Source organism: Chinchilla lanigera, unplaced genomic scaffold, assembly GCF_000276665.1.
Source record: "Chinchilla lanigera isolate Chin_1 unplaced genomic scaffold, ChiLan1.0 scaffold00116, whole genome shotgun sequence".
NCBI classification, from domain to species: Eukaryota; Metazoa; Chordata; class Mammalia; order Rodentia; family Chinchillidae; genus Chinchilla; species Chinchilla lanigera.
Genome location: NW_004955517.1, coordinates 720,409 through 745,424, shown reverse-complemented (window position 1 = coordinate 745,424; position 25,016 = coordinate 720,409). Strand labels below are relative to the sequence as shown.

The 25,016-nt window shown below is 45.4% G+C and overlaps 1 pseudogene; it reads right to left on the bottom strand.

The window, feature by feature from the left end:
• The window catches only part of LOC102028786, a 71,134-nt pseudogene extending 47,032 nt beyond the window's left edge, over nt 1-24,102 (bottom strand).
• Between the last annotated feature and the right edge of the window lie 914 nt (nt 24,103-25,016).

Here is a 25,016-nt window from a genome sequence, read left to right as displayed (position 1 = left end):
GCTGAGCTAAATCCCCAGCCCCTCTTATTTAAATACATTACAAAACAGCATTTCTTCAAGACTAAAGTACTGAAAAATTTAGAAAGTTCACCCTGATTTTTGTGTGTGTGTGATTTTCAGGAAAGATAAAAATTTTTAAATGGTTTTGTCAATATTGGTAAAATGCTCTATGAGACAGGTTGTGGAAGGCCGGTGTTTTTGATGGCAGAATCCACATTTCCTCGCCCTCTCAGCAGAGCAGAAGAGACCAAGAGAAGCAATGAGAGATCTGTCACGTGCTCAGAGTCAGTGTACACGAGGCCACCTCAGAGTGACTCTGAAGTGCGCACCCTCTGTTGCTTTCAAGACTACTGTGAATGCTGTGACTCCCTTACAGGCTTCCAGCAGGCCGGAAAAGCTTTATCATTTAGTGGCAAGGAGGGTGGGAGGGAGAGATACATGACAGAGATGATAGATGATAGATAGATCTGTAGATAGATAGAAGACAGATAGATGATAGATTTAGATAGAGAGAGAGAGGGATTTAAAGAGATGCGTATAGATAAATGATAGATAATAAATTGAAGAAACGTAAGTATTTTGAGCTAGACACAAATAGAAGTTTGATTTAAATTAAATCTTGGAGTTATTTAAAATCACTTTAGCTAAATGTGCCAACAGATGTCAAGCATTTCGAAGGCAGGGCTCCCAAGAAGGGAGGGAGGTTGTGCCCTTTATTTTGGGCTCATGCCTGCTAGTAAGGTGATGACACAATCTTTTTTTTACAGGGCACTTGAGACCATCCACTGTCCTGCCCACATGCGTTCATTCACCTTCGGGCCACTCCTACTCCAGCTGGACCAGCTCCCTTCAGACCCCTGGGATCCTCGCCCTCCCGGACAGTTCATTTCCTGCTTCCCTGTCTTACTTCCTCACAGGAGAAAGGGAAAGCCAACAGATTTTCTGTGGTCACTAAGGCGTACACTGATTACCCAATGAGTAATTCCCCAAGGCTCGTAGCCTGCCCCAGCCTCAAGTGTCCTTCCCAGTGTTACAATCTCTGGCTTGATGTGGCTTTCAGGTAGAAATGCATTAAGTCTGTGGCAATCATCCACAGCACCCCAGATGGCGGCTGAAATCTAAACTGGGGGCTCGCTTGCCTGAGCCCACCGTTACACCTCCCAAAATGGTTTCTGCCCACTTCCGCAGTTCCCGTCTGTCCCAGATCTTGCATCTGTCCCAGTGCCCTCCTGTTGACCCACGTGAGAGACTGAGACCCTTGCTAGTTTCTCCAAAAGCATTCTGAGAATGAGGATGCGTTGGCTGGAGCACAGGAGACTGAGAGAGCAGTCCCGTCAGAGCTCCTGCTTTATGAACACCTCCCCTGGGTGCCCTCTTCTCTCGGTGCCCAGAAAAGCCAACCTCGTTCCTCCTGAGGATGCAGGATTGAGACACCAAACACTGCTGCTTCCATCCCCCAAAACACTTCTCTTTTCTCCATCTTAATAGAACTATGACATTGTCCAGGAATCCAGTTGTCCACACAGTTGTATGTTTCAGAGGACATTGTTCCTCCCCAGTGCCCGGGGCAGGTTTAATTTATCAAAGAGGAGTCTCCTTTCCCTTCCAGAAAGGACAAGTGACCTGATTCTGCCCACTGTAACAACAGCAGTATTTGCTGAGGGCTTTGAGAAAAGTTTTCTCACTTATGAGAACCAAAAATAGAAAACAAAAGAAAGATTTTCTCATTGCCCCAAGGTGGATGGATGTGACACCTGATACCACTGCAACCATCTTGCTGCCAGAAGAGAAAGAACATGACTTGGAGGAGAAGAGTGCAGAAAACACGGGATCGAGATGAGACAGCCAGCTTTCCAAGCCCGTCTTCCTTTTCTCCTACTCACAGAGTAAACCTCAGCGAACCACCTCCCCTGGACATAGGCAGTGCTGTGAAACTAGGTCCCAGCCAGTGGATTATGGATAGAAGTGGTGTCTGCAGCTTCCAGGCCTGGCTTCTAGAATGTCCTACTTGTCTCTCCACATTCTTTCTGCTTCTCCATCTGCACACTGGATCTTGCCAGAGAGACTCTGAAACTATGTTACAGATCCCTGAAGTAGCTGGGCCCTCATTTCCATTGATTGAATGCCTGAGCAAGTAGCAGTGTACTGTGTTTAGCCTCTGAGAGCTCAGGCTACTTATTATCACCCATGCTGATTAATACAATTAAATTCCTGCAGTGCCGACTCACCAGCACTGGTGAATCTATATTAGGCTCCCTCCTGTAAGAAAATATTTTCCCAATCTTGAGCCCTATTGGGTCAAGACATTTGTTGATATTGTCATTGTTAGTTTAAGACATCTTCACACAGTCATTCATTTCTCTGCGGTCCCTATTTCCATACTTGTGGAACACATCAGTGAAGTTGATCAGAGATGCAATAAGGCCAGGACCCACTCTGCTGAAGAAGATAATCAATGGATACTGGACTTCTCAAACACCCTCCAGAGGTCATCTGATTTCTGATCCTTACCAGGTCATTTTCTGCCCTCTTTAGCAAGACCTACAAGGCATCATCAAAAAAAATAATAAGGAAATGTTTACATTTTTAAAATGTATTATTCTGAAAGCCACATCACAACTACTCCCTCTCAAAATACCATCTTGCCTGAAGCACACTTGTCCTATTGTTCTTGCCACTCTCTGCAGCAGTTCTGGAAGTCCTCCTCTGAGACTGTACTTACGAGGTGTGATCACAAATACAGTGAATGCAGTTGCCAAGTAGTATCCAAAGAAAAGGCAGGCTTGTAAAAACAGTACAGTGTGTTCTAATCCACCTATTCACCGGATCTGGCTCCTCTCAAAGTCAAAATGACCGGGAAAGGTAAATATCTTCAATCAGTTCAGGACAGCATGGTAGCCGTGACTGGGTAAATAAAGACATTTACAAAACAGGACTTCTGGAACTGCTTCAGAAAGTAGGCAAGATTGAAGGGATAAACATGTTTGAATCGAAGTATTCTGAGGGGGATTAATGGCAAGGTACATTTTACTATAATAACACTTTTATTCACACGCACTTCATATTTCTCAATCACATCTTTCACTTCGGTGCTTATTTCTGCCTGGGAGTCTGGTGAGTCTTCTCCAAAGCAGTATCACCTTGCAGTTGCCCGGGAACCCCTATCATGTGGGTTTCAGCAGTAGCATTGTGGAATGTCCCTCTGCATAAATCCACTGGTGATAATCCTCAGGAAGCACTCTCACCCACTGAATCTCTGATAAGGGTTCTGGAAGCCATTTCCTCAGATCTACCGATGCCCTGGATTATCTCCTTCACCCTCTCTTCTCTCTCCAGGTTCAGGGGCTTCCCTGGGAGAGAGTCTTTGAGTGGTGCTGTCCCCGTTCCTGCAGCACGCCATTACCACCCCTGGATGAAGGGCCACCAGGACAGTCATTCTCTCTGAGCACGTTCCATACTCTCCTCCACTGCTGGGAAAGATGGAAGTATTGGCAGGTCCACCCATGCTCAAGAGGCCCCCAGACCACCTTGGTTGGTCTTCTTGCAGATCCAAGGGGATATCAGGATGTGCCGTGCAGATAGAGAACAGGAAGTGAGAAAATAAACTTTCCCTACAAACAGTAGTTGTAGCACTAGGTATGCATGTATCTGCCAGGTTCTCCCTCCTTATTAAAAAGCCCTTAGACAAGCAGACAACTTCCTGTACTCCTGGAACTTTCCTGGAGCTCTTTCATTCCCTCTACCTCTCCCCTTAGGAATTGTGTTATCATTCCATGTGTGCCACATCCACACAGTCCCTGCTGTACGTGTCCACACAATCTCTGAGTCCTGCATCCACACGGAACCTGCTGTACGACCTACACGCTGTACATATCTACACGGTCCCTGCTGCCCCGTGTCCACATGGAGCCTCCCATCCTGCGACTGCGCATGGAAGCAGCAGGAGCAGAGTGAGGAGTGCAGTCTCCACAGTCGGACTACCTGGGCTCCATTCCCAGGCCCCTCACCCCTTACTAGTTACGTAATCTCCTTTCTGCCAGAGTATTTCATCAGGATAAGGCTATGGTAGTGATAATACTGACTACATCAGGTAGGATTGGTGTTAACAGAGGAAGTGACCCAATTCAACTAGAAGAGTAGTTGGAACAGAGAAAGTGCTCGACAGATATACATGTAGCTCTTCATCATCTGACTTTGCTTTCTCTTAGATTTTTAAGTTTCTTGAGGTGAACACTACATCTTACCCATCTTTGTGTCCCCAGGTTGAGGTCCTAAGGAGTGCTCAGCATGTGCTGCCTACATGAATGAGAAATTAAAGAGTGAGTACATTTCCAGACGCGCCTATGGCTAGTCAGCAACTATCTGCAGAACTGCCCTGCTGAAAGCTGCAGCTTTATAGCCAAACGATCCCGGTCTTGAGTCCTCTGTCACCGCCAGGCCACGCTTGCTTGAGTCTTCTGGGCATCTGTGAGCTCGCTGATGCCAGTCTGCACTCCCACCATGCCCAGCCCGCCCAGGGTACTGCAAGGAGTGACTGAGCAAAATAAAACACACCAGGAGGCCCCTAGGAAGGTGGGTTTGATCTCCTATCCTTCTTTGGAGAGATGTTTATAATGAAATTTTAAAAGATGAAATTGGGTGATAAAACTGTACTATACCATGCCTATTTTAACCAAATACACATTTTGTATACTAAATGTCTAGACCTCTAGTTTTCACCTGTAGCTCCATATCAGGCCCTGTGAAACTGTGCCTGCCCAGGGGCACTAGAGAACAGTCAGGTCAGAAGCTCTGGGCTTTGGCTTAAAAGCTCCTCAAGTGAGTCCTAAGATATAAACTGATGCATTGTCAGAGGCTGCCTTTTCTGCTTTTTGCTTGTCTTTTTTTATTTTTCTACAAATACATGCATTACTCTTTTTTTTTTTTTTTTTTTTTTTTTTGACACAGAGTTTCACTCTACAGTTCAGGCTGGCTTTGAACGCACTTTGTAGCCCAAGTTGGCCTCAGACTTGCGCTGATCCTCCTCCCTCAGCCTCTCGAGTGTTGGGATATCAGGCCTGTGCCACCACATCACACCTTGCTTTTGTGATAAGGAAAAAAGCCTGATACCGCAGCACAAGGGGGGAAGAGGGCACAGAGGAGATGATTTCTAACACAGCCAGCCCTTAGTAGAAGGGAGAGAGCTCCAGAACCGTCATGCTGCCCTGCTTAAATTGAAATTTCACTCGGACTTATGAGGGCAAAGACACATTGTGGACTGCAGCTCAATCTCAACCAGTGAAGAGATAATTAAATGATACGGCAGCCAGCCCTTAAACATCAGCCTCACTCAGGAAGTGTATTAACCTTGTTTGTTGACACCCAGCTTTAACTGTCACTGCCATCGGGCCTGCACCAGAGGAGTCTAGCGTCCCCTGATAGCCCACACAGCTCTCTGAAGGACAGGCAAATGCCAGCGGCTACCAGACAGATGAGTAAGTCCAACCCCTTCCTATGTAGAGAATTGGGAAGTAATCTCCAAGTTACCTCTAGAGCTCAGGATCACCAGGAACTTAGGGGGTCACACAATGGAAGGTTAGAAAGGGTTCTAGGAAGCCCCCTGTCACATTTGCAGGGCCAGGGTGAGCATGCTGTAGGGGCCCACTCACCAATGCACCTGCTGTGTACACCAGGCTCCACCTACTAAGTAAGGTAGGTGACACCTCCCTACCTCCAAGAACATTCCTTCCCAAAAGGAAAGTGAAAGCATGCACAACAAAAGAAATCATCAACAAAGTGAAAAGACAACACACAGAGTGGAAATATATTATAGCCAGTTGTCCCACAGACAAAGGACTTATATCTAGAACATATAAAGAACTGAAAAAAATCAGACCCCCAAAATTCAAAGACCCAATCCACAAATGGGCACCTGACATGAATACACACTTCTCAGATAAAGAAATACAAATGGCAAACAAATATATGAAAAAATGTGCAATGTCACTGGTCATTCAAGAGATGCAGATTAAAACAACACTGAGATTCCACCTCACCCCAGAGAGAATGGCTATCATCAAGAAATCAGCCAATAACAAATGCTGGGGAGGCTGTGGGGAAAAGGAACCCTTCTCTACTGTTGGTGGGGGTGTAGACTGGTGAAACCACTGTGGAAATCAGGGTGGAGATTCCCTAAAAAACTAAGATTAGAAGTCCCATTTGACCCAGCTAGTCCCCTGCTGGGTATTTTCCCAGAAGAATTATGGCGGTTGAAGACAGCAAAATCAACAAGAGGGCTTAAAAGCATCTTTCTGCCTCATTTATCTTACCCAGACTCTGGGGTTAGGGTGGTACCAAACTAATCAGTGGGCTGATGTAGTAACCACACACCCTTAACCCCAGCATCACACGCTGTACATCCAGCCATCTCTGAAAAAGCTCTACAACCACAAAAAGCTTGGGGGGGACATCAGACACAAATCACAACATACCTCATTTCTTTTCTCTTAAATCCACTTCTTTTCCTTTTTCCACCTCATTTCCAAATATCCTTTCTTCTCACAGTGGCAAACCACCAGCCATAGCCCACGTTCCCCTACTGTATGTTTAGGGTTCTCCCTGGACGGTAAGCGGGACAAGACTCTGCCAGAGCTCAGATGGACTGCAGGCCCATCGCAGTGTCTGGGGGGACAGGTCAGTGTAGTGGACAGGCCCGAGTCAGTGTCCAGCATGGACCGAACTGTTCCCTCACAGGGAAAGGAAGTTCTGTTCCCCGAGGAAGCACAAGATGTGGTGCCTGGCAAATGAAAACAACAAATGAGGTAGATCTGGCCAGCTGAGTCTGCCCTGCTTCCTTTTCCCCTTGTCGTGTGCCTTCCTGCACCCAGAGTTTGGGAAGCTGAAGCTTATACACCACAGACTCCCTTCCCCTGGGTTCACTTTGGGCAGCACCTGCCCACCCACCGTTCGCTTGTGCTTCCGCTGGTTATTCCAGCCAGTGCATTCCAGGAGGAACGTGGGAGATCTCCACAGCTTTGTGGGCAGCAAGGAGAGGAGTTCAGGTGCAGCAAGTGGTGGGAAAAGTCTTGGCCAAGGCAACACTGGCCTGGAGCTGACAGCTGCAGCGGAGGCTTCTCAGCCATGACCAAGCTCGCAGCAACTCAGGCCACCAGACCTACAACTCCACCTGGAGAAGTCTGTGAAGCTCGTCCTCCAAGTGCTTTCAGAAGCCCTGAATCTCTGCTCGTAGACTGAATCTATTTCTATTTAAATTGAGGAGATGACTTGGTGTTATCTCTAACTGGACTCCAACTAATACAATTATCCTCTACAATTCCTGAGCTATGCTCTGCATGTGAGAACTTTGTTCTGAATTCTTTACATAAATGATAAAAGCATGGAATCCATATCAGTAGAATCGTTCTGTACCTTACATGAGCTCATCCCACTCCCAGGGGACCCTGCAGTTCTCAGATATTTTTTTTAAAAATCTGACATCTACAGCTCACTCTGTTCATTTGCATATAATTTGCTGTGAAACTCATCTACCAAGATGTTAAATTCGATTATTGTTCTTTTAATTCCCATGCTTCCATTCTGTTCTTCTAAAAATACAATGCATTATTTTTCCAATTTCCAGACAGTTTTTGTAGTTTTCTAAGCACAGTTTTTAACGTTTGAACTTTCCATTACCTGGGTAAGATTCAGCTCTGTCTGTGGTGCTGTCTGCACACATGCATGTGTGATCTGCCTGTATGCCTGCTGTCTGAGAATTGTGTGTCTACAAATTGCATTTGCAAACATGATTTTAAAATTAATTTAAGCACTCAGATAATGTTACCTTCTTTTCAAGAGGGTTTTTCACTTATATTTATTTGGCAACTAGAGGTATCAGGAACCCAGAACCATTTCTATGCAGCTTCAAGAAACATCCATCTGATTCAAAGACAGGCTGCACCCTCCAGGGCCGGTTTTGCTTCTGGTTCAAATTTTCTACTGAAGGAACAGCCCAAACACAGGGCATAGGGTTTCACTCAGTCTTGATCCTTACTGAGCCCTAAACACCAGCTTCTGCCCCCCTCACCTATCAGCTTACCTCGCTAAAGCCTTCAAGCTAATTTTTTTAACACACGATATTATTTGTGGTCCAGCTTTCTGTTTGTCATCTGGGGGAAGTCCGTTCCAAATTACAGGACCTGCTTCTCAGCACAACCTGGGCATTTTGCCTTCTGGAATCCAAAGGTAACTTTTCAGAGATAGCATAAAGACTCAATAAAAACTTACAGACTTGTGTAGAATATGCCAACAACTTTAACCAAAGGGGCAGAAAATCAGCCTGGATATTCTCAGGGAAAGAGAATTGTGGTGAGGAACTTGGTGACCAAAGCTTTTGTCTTCCTTCTGCTAAAAGAGTGACAAAGCCTCTGTCATGGAGAGCACTGTCCTCAGAGGACAGTCGCCCTCCCCTGGGTGAGGAGGCACCAAGTGACATCTTCCCCAGCAGTGCTCTGTGGCTGCTTCTCCTCACAGCTCAGGCTGGGAGATTCCACAGCGATTCTCCTAGGCAGCGTTTTTGATATTTTAGGGTTTTTAAAAATAATATTTCATTTTTAGTTAGCAAGGCAGAGAAAGATGTTTTGGGTGAAAGCAATTTCCTCTCAGTGGATAATAATAAAAGTAAGCAGGGGACTTAAATGTTTTACAAAGATTTTAAAATTTTTAAATGTAAGGAACTTTAATACCATTCATATGTTTTGTTCTGGCATTTGGCACAAAATGCTCCTCCAGAGGGACCAGCACCTGTTTTTAATACTCATCAACAACCAGAGCAGTGCCCAGCCTGGACCTCTTCATGGTCCCTTGAGAAATCGTGTTTTGGATGATATCGTGAAGGCGGTGCTTTCCCTAATTTCTCTCTCTGTGAGTTTGTTGCTTGAGTACAGGAATGCTATTGACTTTTGAGAGTTAACTTTGTATCCTGCTGCGCTGCTGATTTTGGATATTACTGAAGTCTTTTGGTGGAGTTTTTAGGGTCTTTTATGTACAATATCATGTCATCTGCAAATAATGATAATTCAACTTCTTTTCCCACCCTTATTCCTCTTATTTCTTTCTCTTGTCTAATTGCTCTGGCTAATGTTTCTAGAACTATATTGAATCAGAATGATAACACTGGACATCCTTGTCTTATCCTTAATTTTACAGTGAAAGCTTTCGGTTTTTTAAAATTTAAGATGATATTAGCTATTGGTTTGTCATTGATGGCTTTTATGTGATTGAGGTGAAGACCATCTATTACAATTTTCTGTAGGGTGTTTATCATGAATGAATGTTGGACTTCATCAAAAGCATTTTCTGCATCTATAGAGATGATCATGTGGTTTTTGTCTTTGGTTCTGTTAATATGGTGTACTACATTTGTTGATTTTCATATGTTGAACCAGCCCTGCATCCTTGGTATGAATCCTACCAGGTCATGATATATATTCTTCTTGATGAGTTGCTGCATTCTGTTTGCCAGGGTCTTATTAAGGATTTTTGCATCTATGTTCATTAGGGAGATTGACCTGTAGTTTTCTTTCTTGCGGTTGTTTTTTTTTTTCTGGTTTTGGAATCAGGGTAATACTTGCTTCCAGGAATGACTTTGGAAATACTGCTTCTCTTTCAATTTCCTTAAAGAATTTCAGCATTAGTGGCATTAGTTTATCTCTAAATTTCTTATAGAATTCAATAGTAAATCCTTCAGGGCCTGGACTTTTCTTTGTTGCTACATTTTTAATTACATTTTCAATTTCATTGGTTGTTATCAGGTTATTTAGAATTTTTATATCTTTTTTATTTAGCTTTGGTAATATGATTGTGTCTAGGAATCTGTCCATTTTTTTCTGTATTTTCCATCTTAAATGAAATACTTAGAAATCAATATAACAAAGAAGGTAAAAGATCTGTACAGTGAAAAATTACAATACCCTAAAAAAAGAAATTGAAGAGGATATCAGAAAAGGGAAAGATATCCCTTGCTCTTGGATAGGAAGAACAAACATAGTGAAAATGGCTATGCTCCCAAAACTGCTATATAGATTTAATGCAATCTCAATGAAAATACTATTAACATACCTCACAGATCTAGAGAAAATATTCCTGAAATTAATTTGGAACCAAAAGAGACCTACAATATCAAAAGCAATTCTGGGTAACAAAGGCAAATCAGGGGTCATCACAGACCTGAAATTATACTACAAACTACTGTGATAAAATCAGCATGGTACTGGCCAAAGAACAGGCCTGAGGATCAGTGAGCAGAACAGAAGATGCAGAAGCATCCCTGAATACACTCACTCAATTTATTTTTGATAAAGAAGCCATACACATTCACTGGAAGAAAGGTAGCCTCTTTAATAAATGGTGCTGGAAAAACTGGCTGTCCACATGCTGAAGACTGAAACTAGACCCACCTCTATCACCATGCACTAAACTAAAATCAAAATTGATCAATGATCTAAATATTAAAACAGAGACACTAAATCTACTGGAAGAGAAGTATGAAGAAATCTCGAAGACATAGGTGTAGGCAGAGACTTCATGAACAAAACCCAGACTGCAAGCAAAATAGTACAAAGAATCAATAAGTAGAATCTCACTTTACTAAAAAGACTTTGCACCAGAAAAGAAATCACCAACAGAGGGAAAAGACAACACACAGAGTGGGAAAAAAATTACAGCCAGTTATTTCACAGACTAAGGACTTATATCTAGAACATGTAAAGAATTGAAAAAAATCAGACCTCCAAAATTCAAAGACCCAATCCAAAAATGGGCACCTGACATGAATACACACTTCTTAGATGAAGAAATACAAATGGCAAATAAATATATGAAAAATGTTTGACATCACTGGCTATTTGAGAGATGCAAATTAAAACAACACTGAGATTCCATCTCACCCCAGAAAGAATGGCTATCATGAAGAAATAAACCAATAACAAATGCTGATGGGGCTGTGGAGAAAAGAAACCCTTCTCCACTGTTGGTGGGAGTGTAGACTAATGCAACCACTGTGGAAATCAGTGTGAATTTTCCTCAGGAAAAAACTAAGATTAGAGGTCCCATTCAACCAACTATCCCCCTGCTAGATATTTTCCCAGAAGAATTAAAAAATCATACCACAGCAATATATATGCACTCATGTTCATAGCAGCAAAATTTGTAATAGCTAAATCTTGGAAAAAACTCAAATCAGCTGAGGAATAGATAAAAAAAAGTTGATATTTCTATCAACTGAGGAATAGATAAAAAAAAGTTGTTGTCTTTTTATACAATGGAGTACTACTTAGCCATAAAGAAGGATAAACTTGAGACATTTATAAGTAAATGGACTCAATTTGAGACCATATTCTTAAGTGAAATAAATCAGACTTGCATATGCAAACATCATATTGTCTCACTAGTGTGAGAAAATAAACAAGTAAATAAGGTCCAAAATGTAAAATAGATATCATGAATTGGGAAGAAACCACTCAGAAGAAAAGACAAACTGTGATGGGGGAAAGTGAGAAAAGGAAAAAGGAAAAAAATATGTATACACAAGACAGTTAAGAGAGCTGTACAGCTAGCTTCTCTTATTTCATTAAAAAGAAAATTCTGTGCTAATATTGCACAGACAAGTATCATGCCTATATCTTCCACTTTGAATAACTACTACAAAGACAACATGTCATGTATCAACCACTGTAATTATCCTACTAACCTGTTTTGAAACTCAGTTTCATTGTTATGTTTATCTTTTTATCCTCTCTTAAATAAAAAATTAGAAAAACAAAAATAAAATCAATTTGAAAATGAAAAAATGAAAAGCATCATTTGCTCCTGGGGTGATACTGAAGGGGAGCGTCACAGGGCGTACAGCCGCCTGGGAGGAGCACAGCCACGGGGCAGAACCAAGGGAAGCCTCGGGTCTCCCTTTTTGGCTTTCCAGGGAAATTTTTTCAAGCCATTCTATAAGAGACAGAGTCACTTAAGACTGTTCCTTTGGATCATAGATCTTCATTACTCTGAGAAATCAGAGAGAGTGGCCTCCACAGAATCCTAAAGGCTGCCCTGTTGATTGTACTTATTAAGCAACCAAAGATAAAATTCTGTTGCAATGCTTCAGAAATTGCACAGAATGATCAGTGGAAAGCAATGACTTTGAACAGTTGGGACAGAGCTCGAAAGGCGGGTCCCCTGGCTGCATAGGAAAGAAAAGAGCTCTCCTTGTTAGGGAGAGGCTCACATTACTGACAGGGATCTCACCTAAGACTGTGAGAAAAAGTTGAAGGATTACAGTCATATACGGGGAACTTTCAGAGCACATGAACAACTAGACCTTTGAAAATTAATCTTCCCCTATGGACGTTTATAACAGAACAAATGTTTTTTCTCCACCAAAAAAATGAAAACAGGTGAGCTGTGAGCCCAGCTTTGTCGCTTGCTAGCTGAACGACCTGGGGAACATTTCTTCCTCTCAAGCTCAGCTTGCTCATCTCTAAGTGGGGTTAATACTGGTTGTATCCTTACAGCCATCCAAGAGCTTTGGGCAAGGAACAGGGGGTTGATATCGTCATTGTTGATATCATTACATCATTAGTAAGTTAGTTTATCCTGAAATACAAAGTACAAATGACCAAATGAAGCTGGGTGTGGTGCTCAGCCTGTAATCCCAGCACTCTGGAAGGCCGAGGCAGGAGGATCACAAGTTCCAGCCCAGCCTGGGCAGCCTAGTGATTTAGTGAGACCCTATCTCAAGATAAAAATAAACAAATAATATTTTAAAAAGAGCTGGGTGAGCCAGATGTTGTGGTGCACACCTATAATCCCAGCACTTGGGAGGCTGAGACGGGAGGATTGCCACAACTTGGAGGTCAGCCGGGGTTACATAGCGTTCAAGGCCACCTTGGACTACAGAGTGAGTCCCTGTCTCAGAAAAAAAAAAAAAAGAGGTGAGTGAGGGTGAGTGAGGGCCATGGGTTTAATCCTCAGTGCCACCCTCCCCCAAAAAACCGATATGCAGTGGTTCCTAGGCAAACATATTAGTCAAAGATGTCAAGGATGAAGGGAGTGCAGGATTCTAGGAGGCTTGGGTCACTACAGTAGCACACCTTTAAAGCAAAACCCACAGCTTCAGACCCAGAGGCAAGAAGGAAGATGACTCGTCACCGTTTCTCTTCGAACTGCTGATTTCTTTAAGGGCGTTCAGCAAATAACACAGTGAAAAGTGGATCTTATGGGCTGAAATGACAAGATTCAGTAGTAACAGGAACTTATGTGCTTGGAGTGAGGATTTAAAAGTGATTCTGAAAAAAAAAATAGAAGTAAAAGTGATTTTGTATTGGAGAGCCCTGCAGGGGTTCCACTCTCCTCCCCTGGTTACAGCGCACACACAGCAGGAAAGGAAAGAAGGAACAAGAGACGGAAGCAGAGGGCGGAGCAGGGACCTGCGATGACCAGCTGGTCACGGAACGAAGGCCGCAGGGCAGCCAGACTCTCGGTTTTCACTGACTGCATCTGAGCCGAGGGCAGTGGGTGGAGGGCAGTGGGTGTCCTCGGGAACAGCAACGGCAACTACAGCGGGCTCTGCAGATCAAAGCACTCCTGCAAGGGCCCGGACAAGGATGGGACAGGGGGCTGAGAAAACTGCCCCTTTCCCAGATCCTCAGCAGGTCTGTCCTTACCCTCCGAGCGCCACAGCAGCCATTAGCCCTGGAGCTCCCGGCCGTGACCAGAGTGATCGAGGAGTTTCCACATTCCAATCTGGCCCAAAAGCACAGGCCAAGGACGAGCTTGGACATCCCCTAGACTCGATTTATAAAACACGGTCCCCAACAATTCTGCTCTCAGGCTTGCTTTAAACAATAAACTATACGCAGTTAGCACAGAGCTTTTTGAACAAGCAACTGTCTCGGTTCTCCTCCCATCTCCCTACAATTTCCGTCTTTGTGTCCTTGCTCAGGCCTTCTACGCCCCCTCACCTCTGAATCTGTGTTGCTCCCAGGAGTTCTGGTGACTTACTGTGCTGAGAAAGATCAACTAATCCGAGCTCCACTTGCACATGACTGATTTGGCTTAAACTGAAAGGTGTCTTCCTGTAATTGAAGACAAGAGGTATGTGGGCTTCAGCTTGGGGAATCCAGCTGCCCAGATATCTATCGGAAATCTGCTTTTGCTGTTTCAGTTGAGCTTTCCAAGGTAGTTGGATTATTCTCCTTACAGTACCACGTTGGCTGCCAAAAGCTTACTGATGCCGGCCGAAGAGGAGAAGTTGCTTTATCCATCTCGCTAAGGGACTTGGGTCCCCAGCTTACCACTGAGCAGATCACCGCGCTAAGGCAGGAGCGGGTATGGGGAGCCAGGCCTGTATTGCTTGACCATTTCCATTGCAGCGGTCTGTAGTAACCCAAAGAGAAAGATGTGCTCTGTTCAGCAGAAGGAACACCAAGCAGGCAAAATAAAAATCACTGCATGCAGAGCTAGGGATGTAGCTCAGCAGTGCAGCATCTTCCCAGCAAGCGTGAGGTCCTGAATTTGAGTCCCAATACCAAAAAATAAAAATTGTCGCATGCACCTGCTCTGGCCCCATCCTCCCCTCCCTGCCAGTGCAGTCCCCCAGCCTCTTCCTCACCTCTTCAGAAAGGGGTTCCTCACTCATCCTGAAAGGCAGCTCAACTATGACTTCAGAAGTGCTCCCTGAGTCCTCACAACATTATCACCACAGGCTGGAATAGGAGCCCCCGTGATCAGCGACTTCTGCTCCTCCCCATCACAGCCCTTTAGATTTATGCATGGGTCTCCATTCCCAGGCTAATCTCTGAGCACTAAGAATACCCAACTCAACTCTGCACCCCCTGAACTTAGCATAGCACCTCTCAGAGTGAGGGCACTGGGGCTTTGTTGAGTGAATGAATCGATGCAAGACATTTTAACATGAGGTCAAATCTCTCTCTCTCTCTCTCTCTCTCTCTCTCTCTCTCTCTCTCTCTCTTGCCCCCTCTCTCCCCAGGCACACCTACATATACAGTATTCAAAATAGTTCACAAGCAGCCAGAAAGGACTCTAACTGCAAATCCGGGGCAGAGGTCTTCGTACCTTCTAAGGGCCAGGTGTGGCTGCTCCAAGCCCTGGGCCTGGGCAGACTCCAAGGATGAAAGGGACCACAATGGTACAACGGCGGCACTCAGGCCACAGCTGTTTTCCAAGTGCAGTGGAAATAGTCCAGTATTGCATCAGCTGGTACAAGAGCACTAGCGTGTGCTTGGTAGTATTTGTGTGTATTTAAATGTATAATGTCTTTCAAAGACACATGTATGAAATACAAGATTTCTGTCTGTTTGCTTTCCATATGTGCTCCTCTTCTGAAATGTCCAACAGCATGCAGGAAGATTTCTGGGATATCTATCTTGGCCAGAGAAGACACAACTACCCTCTTTTCCATTATACTCCCACTCAAAAGCATCGGCACTGGCTTTAGCTCCCAAAGTTAGCGTCCCCAAAGATGCCCTGGAGTTGCCTCAAAGATGCCAGGAGTCTTTGTGCTGCTTGCTCCTCCTCTCAGCAGTCTAGTCATGCTCACAGCTGCCCAGACTCGGATTCATTTCCCAAGGGCTGATGCTCTCCTCTAAAAAGATGGAACAAACATTAGAAGTCTCCAGTGATCTAAAAGCAACGGGGTTAGGGAAACCTTGGGGGAAGCTAATTGTGTATTCACAGAGGAGGCTGCACTGGTGAGGTCCTGCCAGTGGGTGAATTTACAACATATAATTCTTTCAGAATGAGATATGCAAATTGAATCAATTAAATCCTGGCTGTGCTTGGCCATTGTGATGCACACACTCCCAGCCACATTAATTGAAATGGCGCTGAAGGAGTCTTAAATTTAGGCAGAGAAGTTGTGTCTGAGATAATCAACATGCACGGCATTCGTAAGCGGGCTGGGCAAGAGAGCCGATGCTAAATCACTTGAGGCTCTCGTGCCACTTGCAAGAGGTGCTTGTCATGAGCCGACGGCAGGAAAGGAGTTTGGTGCTTCAGTTCTACCGACCAGAAGAGCAGCTCGCTCTGCAGGGGCGCTGCTTTTCCTCTACACACCCGGGAGGCGTTGGGATATGACGGACAACGATTGAGACCTTGACTTAGCAAGAGTGAAGGGGTTGAAACTATAGTATAAAAGTGAGCCAATGGCTAGAACTCAAGCCCAGAGCAACCCTACCATCCTCTTCTCCAACAAGTCCATCACAAAAGCCTCCTGTTCTCTGCCTCCTAATTATACCCCTAGTCCATCAACCTCTCTCACACCCCACTGGCACCCTCACCCTAGGCCAAGCCACTGCCGCACCTCTCCTAGACTTCTGTAACTGCCCCTTGCTGATTTACTTGATTTCATTTTCGTGTCACTGCAATCCACCTTCCTTGCAGAAGCTACAGAGTTATTTTATAGAAACTCTGGCCGTGCCACTTTACAATGTCCTCACTTTAAAGCATCCCAATCCTTCCTGCTGCACTTTGAACGCAACCCCAACTTGTCTCAAGCATGGTGCAGTGCGACGAGCACCACGGCCCCTGCCTGTGCTCCGGAGCGCGGTCTGCTCGCTCTTCCCCACGCCTTCCTGCACGCTCTCCTTCTACCGCAGGGGCCAGCTTTCAGCCCCTGAAGGCTCAAGCTCTCGTGCTTCCTCAGCTCTGCTCCTCCCTCTGGGAGCCCCTTCCCCACTCACCCCCACGTCACCCCAACCTCTCTGGGTGGCTGGCTACTTCCAGCTTTCCTAGCTGTGCTATAGGCATGACCTTAGTGAGCCCTGCTCCAACCACCCACCCAAAGAACACTCTTCCCTATGCAAAGCCCCAGGCCTTGCAGCACTGCCTTCCCCGGACTACCCTTGACACCTTAGGCTTCCTCATTATCCCTTCTTTCAAGAGAGAAAAAAACAGAAACCCCAGTGTCTGCCCTGGCCATCTCAGCCTGTGCAAGCCGAGAGCTTAACTGCTCAGAGATCTGCTCCTGCCGAGATCCATTTCTTCTGTCGGCAGGCACTTCCAAAGGGCTCACAGGAACCCCCTTGAATCGTGCTACTTCCAATCCAGCCAACAAGGCAAGGCTGCTTAGCTCACATTTGTACCATTTGCTTTGCTTAAGTACATTCTAACAGAGTTGTAATGAGCTAAGGGCACTCTTTATATGTAAGTAGGTTAGTTAGGAACTTTGATCTCCACACTGGAGATCTCACTATTAATCTGTGACTTATTAATCAGTCAAAGATTTCAATGCCCTGAACACACTGTCATTGATACGTGAACCACCTTCCTACTTCACGCCCTTTGGGCCGCTTCTTGGAAGGCTGCTGAGTGTTTGCTCCCAGACCCCAGGCATCTCCACCTCTCCACACACACCCTGCAGCCTCCAACTCTGGATCTTCCCAGGAGGCCTTCAGTCAATGACCACCAGGGTCTCACTGACTGCTACACTTCTTAATCTGACTTTACCCATCCTGGACCTATAAGTGATTTAATAACAATGCAGAATTATATATGTTGAAATCACCACCCTGCCAAAGATAAATCATCAAACTGTTCATTTTGTGTGCTTGTTTTTAAATATATTTTTGAAAACAGAATCTTAGCTTTTTTTTTTTAAGCCTTGTCCTTATCTGGAAATTAAAGAAGTAAGCAGAAGGAGGATGGTAATAATCAGATTATTACTGCTAGTGTCCTATCCTATTAAAAGTGTCATCTTCATATTTATACTAGTATAGACAAAAAGCACTATCCATCTGATCACTTGGCTTTCTTTCCTCTTTCTCTTTTGTCATTTATTCCTTTTATCAGCTAGAGTTCCTAGCTCTAAGAAATCAAAACCAACACTCGGTGCATGGAGATAAAGGGGAGCTTATTGGAAACCAACCAAAAATTCACAGAATCAACCAGAGACTTGAGAACAAGGACTGGAAAATATTAAACAACCATGGGACACTGACGAGCTGTTCCAGGAATACTTGGGGCAGTTGTTGTAACTGCCATTCACCTCAGAAGACAACCGCGGCTGCCCTGCTGCAGCCGCCATAAGTGGCTGCTGTTGAACATCTCAGTGTCACACGCACAAAACAAAAGTCCTTGGTAAGAGAAACTGGTGGGCAGAGCATAGAGTCCGACCACATGAAGAGACGGCAGCACGCATCACCTCATCTGCCCACACACCCTGTGGAAGTGCTGGGGTGCACAGCTGGGTTCGACCTCCCGGACTAGGCCCTCACTTCAGCTTACAGAGGAATCCCTTTCACATCTATCTCCACAGCGGGGTTCAACTGCCCCATCCCTCAGCGTACCCATCACAGGGACAGCCTTCATCCTGCACTGGTACAGGAATACAAGACGTCCCCCATGCCTCGATTCTGGAGATGCTGGCAGAGCCATCCCAGCTTCCCGTGGGGTTGAGTGAGGTCCCCACACAGATCACATCACAGCTCACCTTACCCTCTGCCCTGTCCTGCCTCCTCACTCTCTGACAGACGCTGCTCCTAACGTTGCCCATGGAGCCAGGCACAGACCAGCATCCGTCTTGGGCTCTATTTTCAGTCATCTGTGACTGCCTCCCTCAGTTTCCCAAAAAGTGCTACACATATTGAAGAAGCTGCCAGCACCAAGACAGTGCTCAGAGACTGAGAAACTAAATAAGATGACGCATGTGCACCACGTGACCGTGTACTGTTCCGTGTGAGATCACACACTGCCATCAACAAATAGCTGCAGGGGAGAGCTTCATTTGTAAATCCTTGAATGCTGCTGTCAAGGTCAGCTTCCTCACTCCATGCCTCCCCTCACCTCCCCATTCTCCTCAGGCTCATTCCTTCCTGCACCTGAAGAAGGCAGAGATAGAGACAGAGACAAAACTGGCTGCTGCACAAGGAGTGCGTGTAGCTATCACTCTCCGGGTACAAGTGCCCTCGGAATCTGCATCCCTCTTTAGCAAAGCCCACTCTGCTCTCAGACACATGCCAGCCCTTGAAGAGCATCATGGTGGCATCATGCTCTCCACACCAGGACTCCCTTCCTGCTGTCCAAGCCTGAGGCCGTCTCCTCCCTCCCCCTTCCCTGCCACAGGTGCCATGCCTGCACGATGATTGGAAGGTTTCCCTGCCTGCTCCTGTTCACTTCCTCATTATTAGCCAAAGGCATTGTCTTATTTTTTCATTCCTGGAATAAAATACTCAGCACCCACAGTTTAAGGAGAAGAGGTTTATTTCAGCTCTCAGTTTGTAAAGGTTTCAGTCCACAGTGAGCTGGCTCCAAGGCAGAGTGTCATGGCAGAGGGGCGTCACAGAGGAGAAACAGTGCATGGCAGGGCAGTAAAAAGGCAGTGAGCAGCAAGCTGCAGCCTTCCTCTTCGTTATCCCATCCAAATCTTTTGGGTGGTGCCACCCACACCCAGGGTGGGCCTTCCCACTCTGCGTCCACACCCAGAAGTATGCTAAGCCAATCAATAGGCTAGTTAGCACCACATACCCTTAATCCCATATCACACATTCTAGGTCCAGCCAGCTTCAAAAAGCTTCACCTATGAGCCACGAGATTTTGAGAGGACATCTAGACGCAAGCCACAAACACATCATGCCCCAAGTCCCTTGCATGTCTCCCTCTATCTTGGCACTTCATTCCCAAGAGACTGTCCCAGACACTGAAACTGCACACTGAAGCTCTCTCAGACTCCTGGGAACATAGAGTACACATGTGCATGTACACTGTGACTTAACAGAGTACAAGAGGAAGCCTCTAACACTAAGGTGCCACCCCAGATAGCAGAGGCTCCTCCAGCCAAGCCACCTGCCGCACCTGCATTATAACACACAGCGTACCTGTCGTAGCTGTTCATGGGTCCACATTCCCACCGTGCACAAGCTCCTGGCGTGCCTTCGCTACCTCTGCGACCCCATTTCCGACAGATTACCGAGAACATAAGAGATGCTGGGTAAACGGGTGAGGACAGATATAGGAAAGGGGAGAGGAAGGATACACAGGACGAAGGGTGACAGGACAGGAAGAGCTCTGGGTGAATCTCAGCACACAGCACAACTGTCCCTCTTCAGAACGGCTCATCCCCAGGAGCTGCATCTTCCTGTGAGCTCCATATGCACTAATAAATATGCAGTACTGTGTGCCACGGGACAGGGGTACAAGTGGCACACCAGTCTCTGCCCCGGGCCTGAAACACTGAGCCATGGAGTCTATCAAAGGCCATCAGTGTTCATGTTTCCCGGGCACTCTTTGGTGAACAAAGCCTTCTGCACACAATACGCACTGTAACAGACGTAAGGAGGGATGGGCATCAGGGCAGTGGGCACTGATGGCCCCAACGATCCCCCAGGGTGGGACAGGGAGACATTCCACTTAATGATCCATTAGTCATTCTCAGGTGCAGCCCGAGCTTTCTGTCACTGACTGTGTTGACCTTTTGGCGGCAAAGATTTACACTGTGGATATATTGCCTGTTTCAAACGTCATCTGTTTGAAAATGAAATGGTGTCTTGGTGCCTCGGGAGGGGATCTGAAAGAGGTGGCAACAACAACGACAGGAGAAGTTTTCCATTTGGAAGATCCATTTTTGTCATGTTCAAGTCACTTAAGAATTGTGAGGGACAATTTTCCTTACCATTTCAAAATGTTCACTTTCTGCAGGAGCAAATAGTGCTGTAAGTATGGCCCGAGGTGAGCTCAACCTGCAAAGGTGTTTTGCTGACTTGGTTTAGGTGGATTTCTAAGTTCCAGAGCCGAGTGACCAGTAAGTGATGGAGATTGCCTCAGTTCAGTGTCCCTTAGCAACCACAATTTCACTTTCCTGTTGCCATAACAACTACAGCGTGAACATCAAGGTCAGCAAGCCCAGGGAGCTCTTGCAGAAGCTGAGTCTCTCACACTCCAGGCTTCTTGAGAATTCTCTGTTTGCTCTCACAGGAGAAGTCTTATAGAAAGCGACATTTGCTTCTCCCTGCCTCCACCCCACGTTACTCTAGAAAGAATCTATTTAAATACACAAGACAGCCCATAATACAGGGAACACAGAGACCTTCCCTATAGATGCAGGTAGCCACTGCTAATCTGGCATTTAAATAGAGCATCTTCCAATGCTTCTGCTTTAAAAAGAAGAGAGAAATGTAGCAACAGAAGGATTTTGCGATTCTGAAATACTTGGGTTACATAAGCCCTGGTACTCATTTATGTTATATAGTCTGTAGTTTCTGGAAAAGTGGGGAGGTTAAATCTAATGACATCCAAGGTCCTTTCTGTTCTCACCTTCTGTGAATCCATAGCTCAACCAGTCATGGGGTGCTAGAGCTTGCTTGTAAGAGATAAGCCAAAGATAATCCCCCCACCACCCAGTCCACCTCCCAGAAAGCAGTCAGCTTCACAGAACAAAGGTGAAAAGCTCTCTTGCTGTGTGCGATTGTGTTCATTCCTAGGCATGAGTTTGAGCTAGCAATCCAGAAATGCTGGACAAGAAGACTTCCTTTCCTGGTATTCTCTGAGGAATTATACCTAGAAAACATTATGGCTCTTCATCGCTGCCCTCACCCAAAACCCAGAGGAATTAGCTAGATATTAATAGTTGTTAACACCAGGAGATGGTTTAATTCCACAATTATCCTAAGGCAGACAAATAAACCTCCCAGCAGAACTAGCAGTGAGAAAGAAGGATCTGTCTAGGCCTTTTAGAGCTTTCAGTGGTACAAACAGCCTGCTGGGCATACGTGCCATAGGGTTACCACCACTGCTCTAGGCTCTTGCAAGGGTAAATGCTCCTTGGACCAGTCCAGACAAACCCCACTGGCCTAGTTTTCCTTATAACCATCTTCTAAGATTCAAGAGGGTTGAATGTGTTTTATGTGTATTAAAGAAATTGTATTTCAGGACACATTCATCCTTCTCATTAATTGAAATGAAGAACTCTCCTTTTCCCCCACACTTTTACTGATTTTTAACTAACCATATATATATATATATACACACACACACACACACACACATACACACATATGTGTGTGTGTGTGAAGATATATAGAGAGAGATAGACAGACATACAAATAGGTATGCGCTTTATTTTTTGAGAATAATTTTGGTAGTGTTTTGCTTAAGAGAATGGTTTTTATTTTATTTTATTTTATTTTATTTTATTTTATGTCAACATGCATATGACATATGGTTCTCCTTTTTTTCCAAAATGTGGTGCTAGCTGGTTTGATGTGTGACACGATCATCTGCCCCATTATGAGTTCTGCTGACCCTCGTCCACATCCAAGTCCTGACGGAGCTGCACACAGCCTTCTCCCCTTCCCAAGACACGAAGCTTCAGAAGCTGCCAGAGTGAAGTCCAGCACCAAGACACCACTTACACAGGCGAAAATGTTTTCTCGGGGAAAGGAACGACATTGCAAGAAAGAAAGGATACGTCTGGGTTTCCCCTGCCTCATCAGAGTTTTCTCAGAAGGGGAAGAATGACTCTTCGCAAGGATACATCTGGAAATTCATCCCAACTTCCTCCTGCGGGCACTGAGAACTGAATATCATGTTCTATAGAGTTAGAAGAAGATGACAGGTGGGCAGCAAGTGATAAATTCCTTATAAAAATGCTAATTAAAAACCAGAAACTAGCACATAGTGGGCATTTAATAAATTCTTCTAGAATGAATTCATGTGTCCCAATGTCATTAATCAGCATGTACTGAGCAGACGTATAATACAGTGGCAACACTGCAGAATTAAATCAAATTCAATGGCTGATGGATGATCCATACAAATTACACCTCATGTTTATACCTGATGCTCTTCATGTTCCTCTTGGCTTTGTGCCAGTCTCTTCCTGACACAGCACCCTTTTCCTACTCCCATGTTATAAGTAAAGAAACTGAGATGGGGCTGGGGGGATTTAGCTCAGCGGCAAAAGCGCCTGCCTGGCAAGCGCAAGGTCGTGAGTTCGGTTCCCGATACCGGAGAAAAACCAAAAATAAAAAAAAGAAAGAAACTGAGATGGACACTAAATGACTTACTGGAAATCCTATGGCTAAATTCAGCTCACCTGCCTCCCAGTCTGGGATTAATTTAGAACTCAGAAATTCTTCACCTACAAAATACAATTAAACCATTTTCTTTCCAAGTATGTCAGTTAGGTTCGCTGGTCACAATCAAGAAAAACCAACTGCTCCTCCTTTGGCAAGAACGGTTGGTTGGAAGACTATAAAGGGTTCAGCACCAATGGACAGGAGGGCATTGGGCACTGGGAATGGCAGGACTCTGGGGTCACCTCGCAGGCAGGTGACTCTTGCCTTCAGAAAGAGTCTGGACAGAAACCGAGACCACATTGCCTTTGACACCACCTGCATATGAATTTCTCCAAGCTTCTTCCTGACAATGCAACAGAAGTTTGAGATCTTAAGTCCCAAAATATGACTCACTGACTTCACTCCAGTCACAGATCCATTTCTTGGCTTTTCTTCCAGCAAGTCAAGGGGAATCTGCTCTCCCCTTCCCACCCCCCAGCAGGACTGGTACACAAAGCCCATGGCCAGGGGAGGACGATTAATTAATCTTCCTCTTAATATTAAGCATTAGAAAGACAAGTGATAAACCAACAGAAGTCAGGTGGTTGCTATTCCAGGTTACAGAGAAATCTGTTACCCAAGAACATTTCCCAGGAAGCCAAAACCTAAAAGTAGAGAGCTGTGTTACATACCATCACGTGGCCCCTTCTTGAGGTCGCTGGAGTAGCATCGTAAGAACAGGAAACTACAGAGTGCCTAGAACCCTGCAGCACTAGGCTAACGTTGTGAGGTATGCAGGCCTCATGGGAGAGAAGACGCCTTCCGCACTGCCTACAGGAGTGAACTTCTGTGCAGGCACGTGCTGGCTATGCCTTGGTGCTTCAACAATGTCTTTCCTATACCCTCCCAGTTTAGACCACTTCTCTTCACCACGAGAAGCCAGCACCAGCTCCAGCTCATAGCCGCAGAAAATAGGAGTTCTCCATGGAGTTCTTGTTAGGAGAGCAGAACAGACTAAGCCAGCCAGCACAGTTTGCCTTTGATTTGGAGTTTTCTTTGTGACCCTCATCCTGTGATCTAGGGAATCCTGAACTGCACCAACCTATTAGCTCTCTTGCTAAGAGCATGTCTATATCCTGGCTTCAGGGGTGATTCTCAGACCCAGAGGTGCTTTGGCACCCCAGTGAGCAATTGAGCTTTGCGCATTAGCACCTTAATTCCTTCCAGAAGTCACACACGAGCCTTCTCTCAGACTGTGCTGTTCTTGTGGTTTGAGCATCCCCCTCCTTGTTCCCGGTATTGGCATGGCCAAAACTTGAACAACTCGCATGACCCTTCTTCTTGGCAGAAATGATTGGTTTAGGAAACAGGCATGTTATCCAGGTTGGGCCGTTTATATCACAGTCTGGGACTTCAGATGAAAGGGTCAAGGACAAACAGCTTTTTCGCCCTCTGATGATGAAATTTTGAGGCTGTCATCCTGCTGCTGTGGCCACCTATGCACCACCGTAACAGGTTACCTTAGAATAGACAACAGAGAGAAGCTAGCAGAGAGGTGGGGGAAATAGACTCCAGTCCTCACTGTCTGAGTGTTCAGATGCAGTTACTCCTGCATCCACTTCTGGATCCACACCAGGACTTTTAGCTAGCCTTTTCCACAGCTGGGCCAATGTGAGTTGTGTTTCTGTCTGTGCTCATTCTCCATGATCATAAGAATGATAAACCCAGCCATTCATTCAGAGACATTTACTGAACACTTGCATGTGCCAACCACTCTGACAGGATACTAGGAACTCTAATGTGCAAAACAGATATGGTGTCTGGGGCTGCAGAAAGACATTAGCCAGGCAAACACACAAGTAAATATATCTTGGATGATTGTGGAGGGCACCCAGGAGAAAAGCAGAGCACTGTGAGACTGAATGAAGGCCTCTTGACTACTCCCGGATACAGCAGGAGATCATGAAATGCCTGCAGGCAGAA